The following is a 14195-nucleotide window of genomic DNA, read 5'->3' on the forward strand; positions in this document are numbered from 1 at the left end:
TCGTTGGCCGTCACTTCCATGCAGACACACCGACCTGATGTAGTGTCATTTATCATTACCTTTTGTTTACAGCCACTCAGCCAGTTGTCACTCTGTGTGACACTGCCTGTATTCAAGCCAATATGAATTTATTTTTCAAGAAAGACTTTCTGAGAGCAAAGCTTATGCCTCACTAAGGATCCAACCAAACTGCATTGCTGGCAAGACCTTTTCCTTCACCATCATCTATTATATTTCTGATTAAATGATAGCGTAACCTGGCCTTTCTCTTTTTGTTATTTACTGCTCAGGGTTTCTTCCACATGCTGATATTTATCTTTTCAGCAGAATAGTCATTAAATTCTATTGCTATGCATTTTAGCAATAATGAATTTTATGTGTTTTTTGATTTCCTTCACCTGTCTCCAGCTGCTCAAGATTGGTTTCCTTCTCAGCTCCCTGGACTTGGGACTGTCAGACTCCATAGGCTGCAGGCAGCTGGAGACCCCAGCAGTGCCAGGACTAACCATGGACCCATGTTTTTCTTAGGAGAAGGATGCCTCTGACAAATGTGACATCAGTGTGTGTGAGGCAGGAGACGAACAGCTTTTTCTATGTTGCTGTAGCTGCAGCAGTGGGTCTTGGTTTTGAACTTCTTTCTTTTCTTCCCTTCACCTTTCCCTGGCTGCTCAGTGAAGGTGGGAGGAGAAGAGCTGGATGCAGGGGCAGCATCCCAGGCAGAGCTGGGCCACATCTGTTTATCCTCCCCCTGCCTGCACTTGTGTGGCAGTGTGCAGGTAGCAGCCTCTTTGCCACGGCCTTGGACAGAGGCAGGAGGATGTACTCAACTGCTGGGTTTCCTGCATTGTTTCCTTCTGGACAAAGGCAAAGCTGGATGGAGACAAAGTGCAGGGACTTGTTGGCCATGGTGCCTATTAGAAGCAGGTTCAGCAAAAGAGTTTACTACACTGTGGACAAATAATGACTCTCCTTTCCCTTTTTACTGTTAATATATTCATTGCCAAAATAATATTTCATTTCCCAGTACTACTGCAGCTCAAGAACCAAGAACATGTGTATTCCCTTCCCAAATGTTTCTTACCCGAACAGCACATAATATATAATTGCACAAAAAAAGCTAGAGGACCAAGGACATACCTTAAACTGCTTCCAGTCTGTCTACAACTTTAAAAACAGGAACCATGTGCTTGGCCCAAATACACAACTGGATGAACTATTTTATGCAAAACTTCTGATGAACCAAGAAGTTTCCATGATACTAAATATTTACTTGTAAAAAAAATTATCTCACTGTCAACTTTGCTTTCTAATTTCATAGGAAGCATGCTTCTTTGTGATACTGTCAGGGTGGTATATCTTTTTTTTATTGGAGAGTACATTTTAGCTAGGAATGACATGAAAATTTATTCCAAAAAAATTGTAAATTCTTAACATCAGATGAAAAATAAATTATTTTGGTACATGAAGCATTTTGTTTTACCTGATACAATGATTTAAAAATATTTTTCTGTTTGCAGATAACTAACAAAGTAGCTTGAAATGAGACAGTCATTTCAACAACATTTTTTCAGAGCCACTAGTGAGATAAAAAATCCATTATCTGTAAAGCTCAGAGTAGAGCATCTAAGTCATGAAATTTATATTAAAAGCATCTTGTGATCTTTAGATGGTGGGTGCTGGGCACATATACATAGTATATATTTGTGTATGTGCATTTATACATGCACCTATATGAAAGCATGAGCGCATATTTGTAAACAAGGACATTGTGCCACAGGGGTTTGCCTTCAGATGCAGTGACTCACTATAGCTCATGGAGAGGCATGCAGTCAGCATTATTATGGATATTATTTCTTTACAGCTTTGGCCCCAGGCCAAGACTTAAGCACGCTCTTAAATTTCAGTATACCAATACTTGCACTGAGCTTTGCTTGAAATTTTTCCTTAAGTCTTTCCCGAAAATCTCCCATGAATACACTGTGTGGGATTTTGTTAGTAACCCTTGTAATAGTCCCCCCAAGTCCCTCATTGTGTTCTGTTTTGAAAACCACCATGATTTAATCCATGTGTGTGCTGGCAGTGTTATATAAGATGCTGAGGGCAGTAGTTACACAGCTCTTGGAGAAGGTGTTCTTGTTGCCATCCCCAGCAATGTCAGGATAGGTAAATTCAGTTCCAAGCCTTCTTGTGGTGGGCATGGATCCAGCAACCTGGCCCTGATCCTTCACCCCGAGGCTGTATCTCAGTTTTGCCTGCCTCCTGAGTCAGTTTGAGCTGCCTTTGCCTTTATCTATACACAGTGTGTTGAGCAAGAGGTGCAGCAGGAGCAGCACAACCTGCTCAGCGATGCTGAACGTGAGCACTCTGTTGGGGCGCAGGTGCCACCTCCTGCTGTAGGTGAAAGGAAAGCCAGGGAAAACAAGCAGCTCAGCCTTTGGCTGCACAAAGCTGCAGATCAGGTCCCCAGTGCCCCGCTCCCTGCTGATGGACAGCAGCGTGTTGTGGAGGCAGTGTAGCATAGCTTGTTTAATGCTGCATTATGGTAATGAATACTGGGAGCCATTAACACGAGAATCTCAGATTTCAAATATAACAAACCACACACTTCAATGTTTTGTAGCAGTGTGTTCTTTGGTGCTGTAAGCAGATGATTTTTTTTAATAAACTTTCAGCCAAAACGAAATTTTCCCAGCTAAGTACCTTTTTAATCAATCTATTCACAAATATATATATTTGTTTTTAATAAAATTTGGTAGTATTTGCCAGAAACATAATGACACTTATTTTTACCCATGGTATGTTCTTTACCTATTAAATGTTATACAACCTTTCTAAAACCAAATTAAGCAAAAACATTAGCATCAATCCATTGAATTCAGCTGCTATTAAAATAAAGTAGATGTTTTCAAACACTAGAATGAATGGAAAAATATTACCTTGACTGTCAGATTGCATTTCTTTCCCGTTGAAGCTAAGTGGGTTAAATTAAGTGATTAATTAACTATGCATCTGCAAAATTAGATGGGCATTTTTATTTTGTTTAACTTATATATTTATTTTCAACTTGGGAAAAAAGGAACTGTAACAAGACAAAGGGAAGGCATTCCCCATAGCACCACTGTAGTGTGGTTTCTACTATCATTTCCATTGTAGTGTTGTTAATTGGGCTTATAGCTCAGGCATAAAAATTTGCTCAATAGTGAAATTTCTTGGAGAAGATTTTGTTAGGTTTTATTAACTGTTGTTTTTAGATTAGAAAAGCTGAAACAACATCTATCAACAATAACCACCTTTGCTGCCGGTGTTCTGAGTTTCTCCTTGTCATGAACTGACTTGGTCCAATCTGGCATTGGGTTGCCATTTCCAAAACCATCTCTGGAGCTGCTGTCTGGACCTTTGCCTATGGTCTGCACGAGGGAAAGGCAGGTGCTGCTTTGCAGCTGAGGAATTACCTGGGTGCCCAAGCCAGTTTGGATCAAAAGCAGCAATATCAATTTCAGTTTCTACATTTCCACTTCCAAAGTGCATGTGGAGGTTCATAAACCTCCTGCAAACATTCAATGGAAGAAGGGCACCCAAGGCTTCTCCACTCAGAATAAAACTTTCCCTTTCCATCCCTTACACTGATCCCACAAAACTGCATCTGGCTGCAGTGTTGTGCTGGATTTCTCATTGAGTTTCCTCTTGCATAGCAAATCCAGAAGTGCTTTCAGTGTTGCCATTCACCAAACCTCCTTTCCAAGATGGTTTTTATCTTAGTTCTTGCCAGAATCCCAGTCACTGGATGGTGCAAACGCTGTAAATGGACTAATGTGGGCCCAGCCAGCGCTGGGACTGCTGCTTTGAGCTGAGCTTTTGAAAATAATGAGCTGGATTGTCAGAGCTCTTGGTCAGCAAGGCGAGAGAATGAGAACCCTGCTGCTCCCCTGCTCAGTTTGCAACTCCAGCTGCCAGCAGTGGCAACTATTCAAGTGAAATTCCCTCCAGTGAGAAAGGTCTTTGGCAAGATAGAAATGTTGGCATTTTTTTTCCCTCCTCTGTAATTTTTGTGGGTTTTTTGGCATCAGCTGCCTTGTGTCTTCATACAAAAGTTCTTTTCTTTTTCTTTTTTCCTTTATTTTAAGCTGACATTTTGATTCTGCCTTAATTAAACCACTTTGGAAGCAGCATGACTCTGTTTTCAAATGAGTTGCACTGGTATAAGTTTTGTGCAGAGGCATCTCTGTTTCAGAGTGACTACATCCCTTCTGACAGTCCTCCCACAGCTACCCCACCTTGCCTTGCTTCAGGCCTCCATCAGGATGTTTTTTTTTTTTACCTGCATGAATCCTACTGCTCCACAAGCATCCTGACCAGATGTCACAGGGCACTTTTCATGCTGAGAGAAAACCGCTTTTGCTCCTTTGCTTTTCTGCTTGCCTGACAGCCCTCTTGCTCCTTTTCCCCCTCCTCCCCTCTTCCATTCAATTACTGACCCAGTGTGGAAGTCATGCCCCAGGATTTCTCAGGGCTTTTTTCTCTCCCAGAAAAAGAGCATGTCCAGTCCTCACTGGACCAGTTCTTTGCTGTGACCTCTCAGTGTCTGGGGCAGAGCATGCAGGAGGAAAGCGCTTGTGGGGTCAAGGGCCAGCACCCTACTATATCCAAGGAACACTTGTGGCTTTACTGCACTACAAGGTGCTCTCTCGCTGCTCCCTCTAGCTAAAGTTTTGCACATGATTTTGCAAAGTTTTGAATAGGTATAAGTAGTGGTCGTTAAAAGATCAGTGATTCTTTGTTTGCTGTTGCCCTTCAAACCCACCCTGCTCCTGCCCTGCTCATATGGTGCTCCTGCAGCTTTATACTTTTAACTGCTTTGTTTTGTTCAAAGTGTCTAATTTTGCAAGAACTGGCTAAATATCCCACCTCTTCCTCATGCCCATGTGCTTCATCTTTCTCTGTCTTGCCTCTTCATGGAGCACTGTAGACATTCAAGTATCAATATTTTGCTTACCAAGGTAAAAACACCCAAACTGGTTCAGAAAAGCCATGAGTGAACGGCCTCTTAGTTTTTTTAACTGTATTTATAGTAGGGGAGACAAATTGCCAAAATTAAATCATGACAACATGACAAAAATCCACGGAGGTGATAAGGCAGAAATTCCCAGACATCATCTCTTGGAACTTCACTTCCAAGACCATGAGCTCATTCCCTACCAGTGCTTCCTTCTTGGAATTCATTTCTCAGTCTGGAAAGTACCTTCATAAGGAATTATTAGTTATTTTTAGTAAAATCCTTGGAAATTTTAACAATTCAGATTCAAATCTGTTATTATAAAGTCTAGTTATTTGGAAGTGCACTTTTATGATCAAAAACCATATGGGAGAGGATTTAAAAAAGAAAATTAGTGCTCAGTTTCAGGGCTGGGCTATGGAATAATGGATAGCCTCTTCATGGGGCTGTGTTGATTTGCTGTTTCCTTCATACCCCAGCAAGGCCTTTCTGACTTTCAGCCTGGTGCTTGAACATTACTGCATTTTCCAGGTTTATGCATCCTTTTAAAACAATATCCATTTCTATTTTGCAGCTCAACATTTCAAGAAAGCATCCACTTACAGAAAAGAAATGCGTGGAGGTTAAGAAATAATTACAAATCAACTATTAGAATTACAAATATTTTTACCCTGTGCTGTTGCTAGTGGATTGAAAATTGAGCCCACTTGGACGAATTAAATGAAATGTGGGAAGAAGACTATTGGGAAGTGATTAGCTGGTCCCTGTGTCCTGGAAGTCTGGTAGGTCACTACTAGGAAACTAATAGCACTCCTAAAGCCAAACAACCAAATACTGGAATCACAGGATATCTTCCTAAGACCTGCACAGATACTTTGAAAAAATCCAGCTGTACAATAAATGTGAAAATGCTCTTAAACTGGCATTAAAAATATCACTGAATGTGTTTAATAAAAATCTTCTCTTAGATGCATTCTCTTAGGGATGGGACAGAACTGCATAAGGAGATGTCAGGCAGAACTAGGTAATTTCTGGAATTCTGGCTCTGTGATCCCTCTCTTGAAAGAGAGACAACAGAAGCAGTTTAATTCTAGGAAAAGAAGCCGAGCAAATGTTTCTCCTTTGTGCAAGCAGAGAAGAGGGAAACTGTGATCATTCCCTGTTCTGCCTGGGCTGCAGGGCAGCTCCAAGCTGTCTCCTGTGCAGGGCAGACAGTTGAATTACAGCCAGCATGGTCCAGTGGGCTGCTCACTGCCCTACCAGCTATGTTGGGTATTTTCAGTAGCAGGATTTTGTCTTGTAATCCACATCACAGCACCTGACTGGCAGATGTCTGGGTACACAGGGAGGCTGGGAGGAATCAGTAGCTTGGGAGTGCTGGAGTTTTTTTGGACGTGACTATTTTGATCATATTGTCTTTATTCCAAAAGTGAATTTCTAACTACACCCACAGTTCTGGGTGAGTAAAAAGCCAGACCTCGCATAAAAACAATCAATTTTCTAAAGTTGTTGAAATGGCAAGATCTTTAAAAATCTGTCAGTTCAGTAACCTATGCCAGCTTGCCCTGAGATAATTTAGTAGATGAGATCTCATTTTGCTGATAACTAAATGAGTTTTAGAACATCCAAGATTTTATTTTTAAATCTTGTTTTCATTTACAATTGCTTGTAACTGTTTATATCCATTTAATGACTAAAAAAGCACGTCCACAATCTGTCCCTGGCTGAATTCCTCTGAACAGTTCACTCGTTCAGAGCAGTATTGGCTTAGTGCGTTGGTTCAGTGACCAGCGTGATTTTTGAATCAATGTAACACAGGAGAGGGTTTACATTACTGCTGCCACAAAATGTAATCAACTGCCTAGCATACTTGTCTGAAGAATTATTAAAGCATAGAATGCAAAGTGGCAGGAATAGAAGTATAATTCTAGTAAAATCATCAAAGGATGCAATAACCGAGTTAGAAAATGCAGTGACAGATCTAATTAACGAATTTAGTCCAATTCAGTCCAAAAATAATTGTCATTAGAAGTAAAATCACATTTCTGTCTGAAGCGTCTCAGCATGTTTGCCATAGTGATTGCTAAAACTAGAAAGAAACCCACTCTCATTATTTTTTTAATGCAATTATTACACACAAAAATCAGTCATGAAATCGAATATGCCAGTTTAGCAAATGATTCTCAGCTAAGAGCCTTCCCTCTCACACCACAAGGTACAGATTTAGGCTGGGGCTGCTGGCTTACAGCACTTTCTGTTTGTGCTCTTGTTGGAGTCAACATTATTTTTGGACTGACTCCTTCCTCCCAAAGACCTCTTTGTATTCTGAATTAAAACAACAGACCATTTAATTTTAATATTGACCTAACTGCACATCTGAATCCATTGGAAGTTGTCTAACAAAACAAAAATACTAATAGGACATGTGCCAACTGCAGTTTAAGTTGGGCTGCTTTTAATACAAGCTGAAGAGCTTTTGTATTAAGCTCTAACAATAGCTAATACAGCTGCTGAGCTGATTACTTAAGCAACTTCTGGATATATTCACACATCAAATTTGAATTCCAAGTATTTTGCATACTGTTTCCACCTATATAATTGTCTGCTGGCCCTTATCATTATTTATTATGCAAAACTGATTTTTTTTTTGAAGCGTGAAGAATGAAGTAATTTAGTATGCAAACAGTTAAAACTCTCATGTGGATTCTGATTTCGTATGTGTTGATAAATTCACTTACGATGACTGACAGTGTGAGATTTTTGGGGTCATAGCGGTCACTCTTTCCATGACACTGATGAAAATGATAAACTAAATGCCAGAAGTGTCCCTGGCGCATCATAGGATGAAATGTGTAAAATGTCAGTGTCTAGCCTGTGTCTATTAATAACTAAATATGATTGTGTGTAATGAGCAGAGATTTTCATGTTGATTGAAGTATGATTTCTTTTGATCTTCCAGATGTTGCTGCTTAGAAATTCATATTGCTCTTTTGCTGCTAAATGCATAATGACCTTTTAAAACCCTTTAACTGTTAAAACCCCTATTATTTTCAACAACACAGTCAAGTTTCCATCTTTTTTTATGTTGATTGGAAGTTTCTCTCTCTTCCCATCCTCACCTTCCCTTTTTGCTTTCTCTGGTCTCCTCTTCCTCTCTCTTTTTTACACCCTTCTTTTCCTCTAACACAGTTCTCTAGCAAAGTTCCTGACATCACATGGACTCCTGTGCTCAGAGGGGCAGATGGCATAAGAGGGCAGGACCCTGTCGCCACTTGTGTCACGTCTACCTCCAAAAAGTTCCAGGCTGTTACCCGGCATTGCTGGAAAATTAGTCCTGAGCAACCATTTCAGGCAAACACCCAGGTCACCTCGCTTCTGAGGTAGAAAAGGAACAAAGGCAGGTGTCAGAAATGAAGAATCATGTAGCTGACATTGATAGTGGAGTGATCTGCTCTGAAGAAAGGAATTGTGGAGCATTGTAAGCTTTCTGCATGAATAATGCATTTGTGTCGCTCATTTTTGGGCTTAGTCACACCCTGCCTTCCACATTTGGCCCCTTTATGGTTGCACCTGTGCATGAATGGTGACTGCCTGAGAGCCTGCAAGATTAAACAAGTCCCGGAGTAAAGGCAGCAGCAGCAGCAGTGTAAACATCTCTTCATTATCCAGCTTTTGTGCCAATCCCACGTTGGCAGAAGGCTGTCTCTGGCCTGTGTGACTCAGCCATGTAAATGCAGGAGCTGCTTCTGCACCCTGAAGGTGTTTCAAGCTCTTGACTGATTCGGTCAGCAAAGAAAGGAATCTCTACTCCTTGCACTTTTGCCACTATAAGCTTTAGGATGCTTCAAGAGCTCTGAAGGGGCTTAACAGTGCTCAGGTTTCCTCCTCATCCCTGCACCACTCCAGCCTGAAAGGGCTGAAAGGGCCTTGGGAGACCACCTAGTCCAAACTCCCATTTCAAGCAGGGCCAGCACTGGCTTGAGACCTATTTCACTCAACCCATTTCAAGTGTTTAGAAGGGGTCTGGAAGGAGAGCTGCATCTGGCTTGTTATGTTTGGAATAATGTATATTTAATGGGTCAAGGGCCAAATACTCTTTATAGTCTCATTCCAAGGAAATGCAATGTCTTCAAGCAGGACTCCTGTAAATTAGCATGAGGATGAATCCACTTGAAACACTTTGACCAATTCACTGTAAAAGGACTGCTCTATCTAGCTACTTCCAAACCCTCCTTTGGGCCCACTGCCATCCAGCTTAGGAGCTGGTTCAGCTCTTATTACCTGGATGCTGGCACAGGGCAATCCCTCAGGTGTTTTTGTGCCCTCTGAAATGGGGACATGGCTCATGGATCTATTTAAGCTGTCATGTAACAGCAGGAAAACCACTTCTGCTTGGGCAGTACATAGAGGGAAAGGATAATAAAGACAATAAAGCAAAGTAAAACACCTAGCAAAAGAAATCCCGTTTCACCAAGTTATTTACACCTAGATCTGTACCTGGAAATATTCAACATGGAAAACAAGTTATTCTGGTTTTAATTGCAGATTCTGTGGCAAATATGATGCAAAGAGCCAAACCCAAGAAGATCCTAGACCCTTGGAGGGCCAGACCGAGTCTACCATGACAGGTGAAGAGTGTCTGTACTGGATGATTATTTAGTGATTAAAACCGCTGTGTATCATGTGGCATCTTTGCAATGTCCTTGTGAAAATAGATGCATCTTTTACTGGGGTCCCTGTGGTTTTGTTTGTCCCTAATGCAATAATGACAGTCCTGGGGCCCTATTGCTCTCAGCTACCTCTGGTTCCTGTGCAGTGTACTGTGTCCTTCATTAGATATTCTGGTCCCATCTGGTCTGACAAGCCTTCTTCATCCTCAGAAGAGATTACAAATAATAATGATGACAAAACCCGGAGAATTTTTGCTTTATTTTGAAAATGATTGTTTTGTGTTGCATGGTGGCTCTTCCTGCCTCTCTCCAGGGTCACCTGTAACAATTTGCTAGCCTCCTGCCATCAGATCCATATCAAGCAAGGGCATCTGGCAGCTCATTTGGGATGGGAACAGCTCCGTTTCACCACCTCTGCTGGCCTTCCGCGGGCAGAGGTGAGGTTACTGTGCATGCAGTGGATTCATGACCATTACTCTGATAGAGGCTATTTTAGCATATTGTAGCAGTTTCATTTGTGTGTTGCCAAAATATTAAAAGAAAAGCTGGTGATAATACAGTATCAACCACCAACACTGCATAATTAAGCATGCATTATTTGCAGTTGATGTTTGTCTGTTTAATAGAATTAAGGATAATTAAGAGGAAACAGTGATAAGATATCTCTGCACAATATAGCAATCTACCAAAGCAAGTGAAACAGGGAAAGCAATGTCTCTGAGTAGGATTGTTCACCCATTGTGGTGTTTGCTCCTTTGTTTCTTCAATAGGTCACTTATTATATATTAAAATGATATATTTGTATATGTACATACGTACATACATGGCTTAAGTGAAAAGGTGAGAGATCATGGATAGGGCACATTAAGATTTTATAAGATCTGTTTAAAGGGCACACTCAAATTTTGAGAGAGTAGAAGCATTTGCCATGTAGGGCTAAGATGGACACGTCCCAGCTTTCTCTCATCCAGCATCCTTTCCTCTTGTTTACACCGAGATGCCCTGTTACTGTTCCTGTCTGGTCACATTCCCCACTCTCCTCACCCTGAAGCTAACATCTCTGGACTGGCTGGAGTAAGTCCCAAGGTTGTTAACATTGGTTTGGATACTGGGTTTTGCTACAGGACTGAAAGTGGATGAATGCTTTGTGCCAATCCATACCTTGGTAAGAGCACCTTCTTCTGACGTCCCACCTTTGGGCTAAGCCTCCTCCCTGGCTGTGGTGTTACAGGTATAAATCACCTCTCTGTAGCTGGATAACCCTTTGCTTTAAGGGTCTGTTCCTTTAATCAAAAGCAGTAGGGACAGCAGAGGGAGTGTGGCTAAAGATATATTTACTTGAAATGTCCAGAGCTCTGAATATATCATCAGCATGGGCCAGAATGGCCTGGGGAACATCTGTGCTTCACCTTTGCTCAATGAAGACAAATACGTCTCACTCAGTGCTTTGTTCTTATATAAGTTTCCATATTGCTAGAAATAATTCAATGTATCTTGGTAATTCTGTTAAGGCAGGCTCACCAGTTCCCCCACTTCAGATTCAATAGTAATTGCGTTGATATTACCTGCAGGTATCTTTGTAAGATAATGCTGTTAATGTCACTACTCCAGAAGCTTTATCAACACACTAATTGGTGCAGGAAAGTTGACAGCCTGCCCTTACAAGTGCCTGGCTTTGAGCAACCTGAAATTGAAATGATTATTTGAAATTATTTTCATTTTTGAGGATAGTGCTCTGCAGAGGGACAGCAAGAAGCAGCATTCTTAGATGGCACCCAGGTTTGATAAATGGATAACTAATGCAATCACTATTTTTGTTTGTTCCTGTAGTGAAGGCACACCCAAGGCCTTTGGTGAGGATCAGGGTCTCTGTGCTCAGTACAATGTTACAAACAGCTTGCAATCAAATTTAGATTCATAAATAAAAAAATAAAACTATTCCCTTTCAGAAAAATTGAATTCCTTTTCTAACAGGTTGATAAGTGACCTCAGACAGTGGTGGTTGAAAAGAAGAGACAGCTGCCATGGTGTGCAGCAGAGCTTCCTGGCAAGGATCTTATACCTCTACAAGACTACAGCAAGATGAGTCCCTTCACTAATACAGAGCTTTGGGCAAAAAATGTGCTCCAAGAGAGAAACTTACACCTCTGTCTTCGTTCTTCCTTGCCTTTGCAGACAGGCAGAGTTGGTGGTTCCCTGTGGCAGCAGTGGCTGGCAGACTGACTTGCTGGGACAAGGCACGTGGCAAAGCTCTCCCCAGTCCCCAGTCTCTGGTCCCCAGTCCCTGTCTGGCCAGTCTCTATCTGCACAGATGCTGGCAGATACTTTAGGAGACAATGATTACTAATCAGTTTCTTCCTCCTCAGCAACAACTAAGGAAACAAGTGTAGTTCTCCTTCCCAGGCTTGTCCCTTCTCCCTCTCACGTGATCCTGGCCTGTTCCCACTCACAAAATGTTCAGGTAGATAGCCCAGAGACAACTTGGAAAAGCAATCTTCCCCCATACTGGTGTCTCCCAGCTTTTCCGACAGTTTTCCTCTAAATATTTTTTTTTGTTTTTGCAGAATTGAATTTTACCTGTAGTAAGGATCAGCCTTGAGCTGACTTGCACTGTTAAACTCTGCTGAGAGCTGATCCTGAATTGCAGATTTTGCCTGGATTTTGCAGAGTTCTCTGAGGTCTAGACCTCCTGACACTGCACAAAAAGCCCTGATGAGATACCACAAAGGGGTAATGAGCACTACTGCTTGGAGAGGGGGTAGAGACCCCATCCCTGGAAATGGGGATGTTGGTGAGGCTCTGAGAAATCTGGTTTAGTGGAAGATATCTTAGATCTCATTCCAAGGGGGTTGGACTAGATGAACTTTAAAGGTTCCTTCTAACCCAAACTATTCTATGATTCTATGAATCTGTGAAAGTGGCCTGAATCCAACTGGCCTAGTTTGCATGTATGTTTGAAATTTTAGGAGCCTGGGCAGAAGGAAAAAGATGGATGCAGGTACCTAAATCCTTTTGTCAGTCAATGCAAAGGTATAAGCAATGATAAAGACTTCCAGAGGTTGCTCCTGCCTCCGTTATTTGTGATGCGTGAGAAAAGAAGAGGTGACTCACTGGAAATGTTAGTTGTCTTCATGCCTTTGAAATCTGCTCCATCACCTCCTTCTAAAGGCAGGATTCTAGTACAGGATGGTGCCATTTGTTATGTTATGAACTATGTGGCAGAACTTAGAGCACTGATTTAAGATGGGGAATATCTATCTCTCAGCTTTCCTCTGTTGCAGGAAGAAATTTTCTCCCATTTCCCGTATCTCCAGAGTGCCCTGATTTGCTGTATCCTGGACGAGAGTAATCACCAACCCTTCTTTTCAAGCCAAGGCATGGTACAGCCAAGCTGTTAAGAGTCACATGGAAGAGACAGCAAACAGGAGGGAACCATGCATGGTCAGTCATCAGGCATGCACAAGTTTTGCCATGGTTTTCTCCTGGTTTTTATCCAGTCATGCTGAACTCTACCAGCAGATCTGCTCCAGCATGGCGCAGCCAAAACAGCAACAGGGAAATGGCTGCACCACCCTGGTGGTATCAGAAGTCCTGGCTCATCTGGAAGAGGGAGGGTGCAGGTGCTTGTTGGTCTGTGCTTGGGTTTCTTTAGGATCAGTAGCCCTGATCATGCTGCCTGCACCAGCCACTGCAGCAAAGAATGTGGGCAAAATTCAGGCTAAGCCTGTGTGGATTTAGCTGTCAGCATCCAAATATGAGACTGTTGAAAAGGAGCAGTTTTGACAAACTGGACCAGTGTCTGATATTTGTAAACCAGCGTGTGTCTGTGTTCATATTTATTCACACCATTCTTCAATGTTTCAGTTCCTAGATTGGTGTGAGGATAGTTCCTTGGAAATTAATAACTGTTAGAGCTTTGTGGCTCAGTGAGTTGTTTACTTCCTTACATCATTAATACTATCCTTGTAGGGAGGAGGAGTGTTGAAAATAATAAACACTCTTTCCTTCATTAACATGCTGAAGGCTATGGGAGCAAAGGCAAGACATGACTGCTAGTTACTGTGGGGCCTCAAAATACACAGCTCCCAACTGGTGCTTCAGTCCACGCTCAGGTCTTTTCTCCTTGCTGCAATAAGAAAGTGGCATAATCACACAAGCTCAAGTTTCCATCTTTTTTGGAATATTGACTCTTCTGCTGTCTGTCTATCTGTATCTGTATTGTATATACATCACCTAGAAAACATGCTGGATTTTACATACTGGGTGTGGGTATCGCTCATTACAGGAATTCACCCTGAGCACTGGTCCTTGGTAGGGTGCTGGTTCAGTAGGTGGCACTATTTCCTCTGGATTTAGGACCAAATCTGAGTCCCAGCACCATGTGTGGGGACTTTAAGGCCCAGTTTGAATCAGTTATCAGGGTTGTTTGCTTCTGTGCAGGACATGAAGCAGCATTTCTGGCCATGGAAGGGGGGTGGGGGGGTGGGGCGCCCCTTGGCATCGTAGTCAAAATTAATTTCTGTAATTTCATT

The 14195-nt window shown here is 41.9% G+C and overlaps 1 long non-coding RNA gene across 1 annotated transcript in view; it reads left to right on the plus strand.

Moving 5' to 3' along the window:
* Positions 1-13814, plus strand: part of LOC125337350 — a 49551-nt gene extending 35737 nt beyond the window's left edge. Inside the window, exons 5-9 of the long non-coding RNA XR_007208027.1 lie at positions 5568-5775; positions 9539-9621; positions 9977-10100; positions 10661-10737; positions 11638-13814. This is a non-coding gene — a long non-coding RNA (uncharacterized LOC125337350). The remainder of the gene's footprint in view (positions 1-5567; positions 5776-9538; positions 9622-9976; positions 10101-10660; positions 10738-11637) is intronic.
* Positions 13815-14195: the final 381 nt, after the last annotated feature.

This window comes from Corvus hawaiiensis, chromosome 1, assembly GCF_020740725.1.
Source record: "Corvus hawaiiensis isolate bCorHaw1 chromosome 1, bCorHaw1.pri.cur, whole genome shotgun sequence".
Classification (NCBI taxonomy): Eukaryota; Metazoa; Chordata; class Aves; order Passeriformes; family Corvidae; genus Corvus; species Corvus hawaiiensis.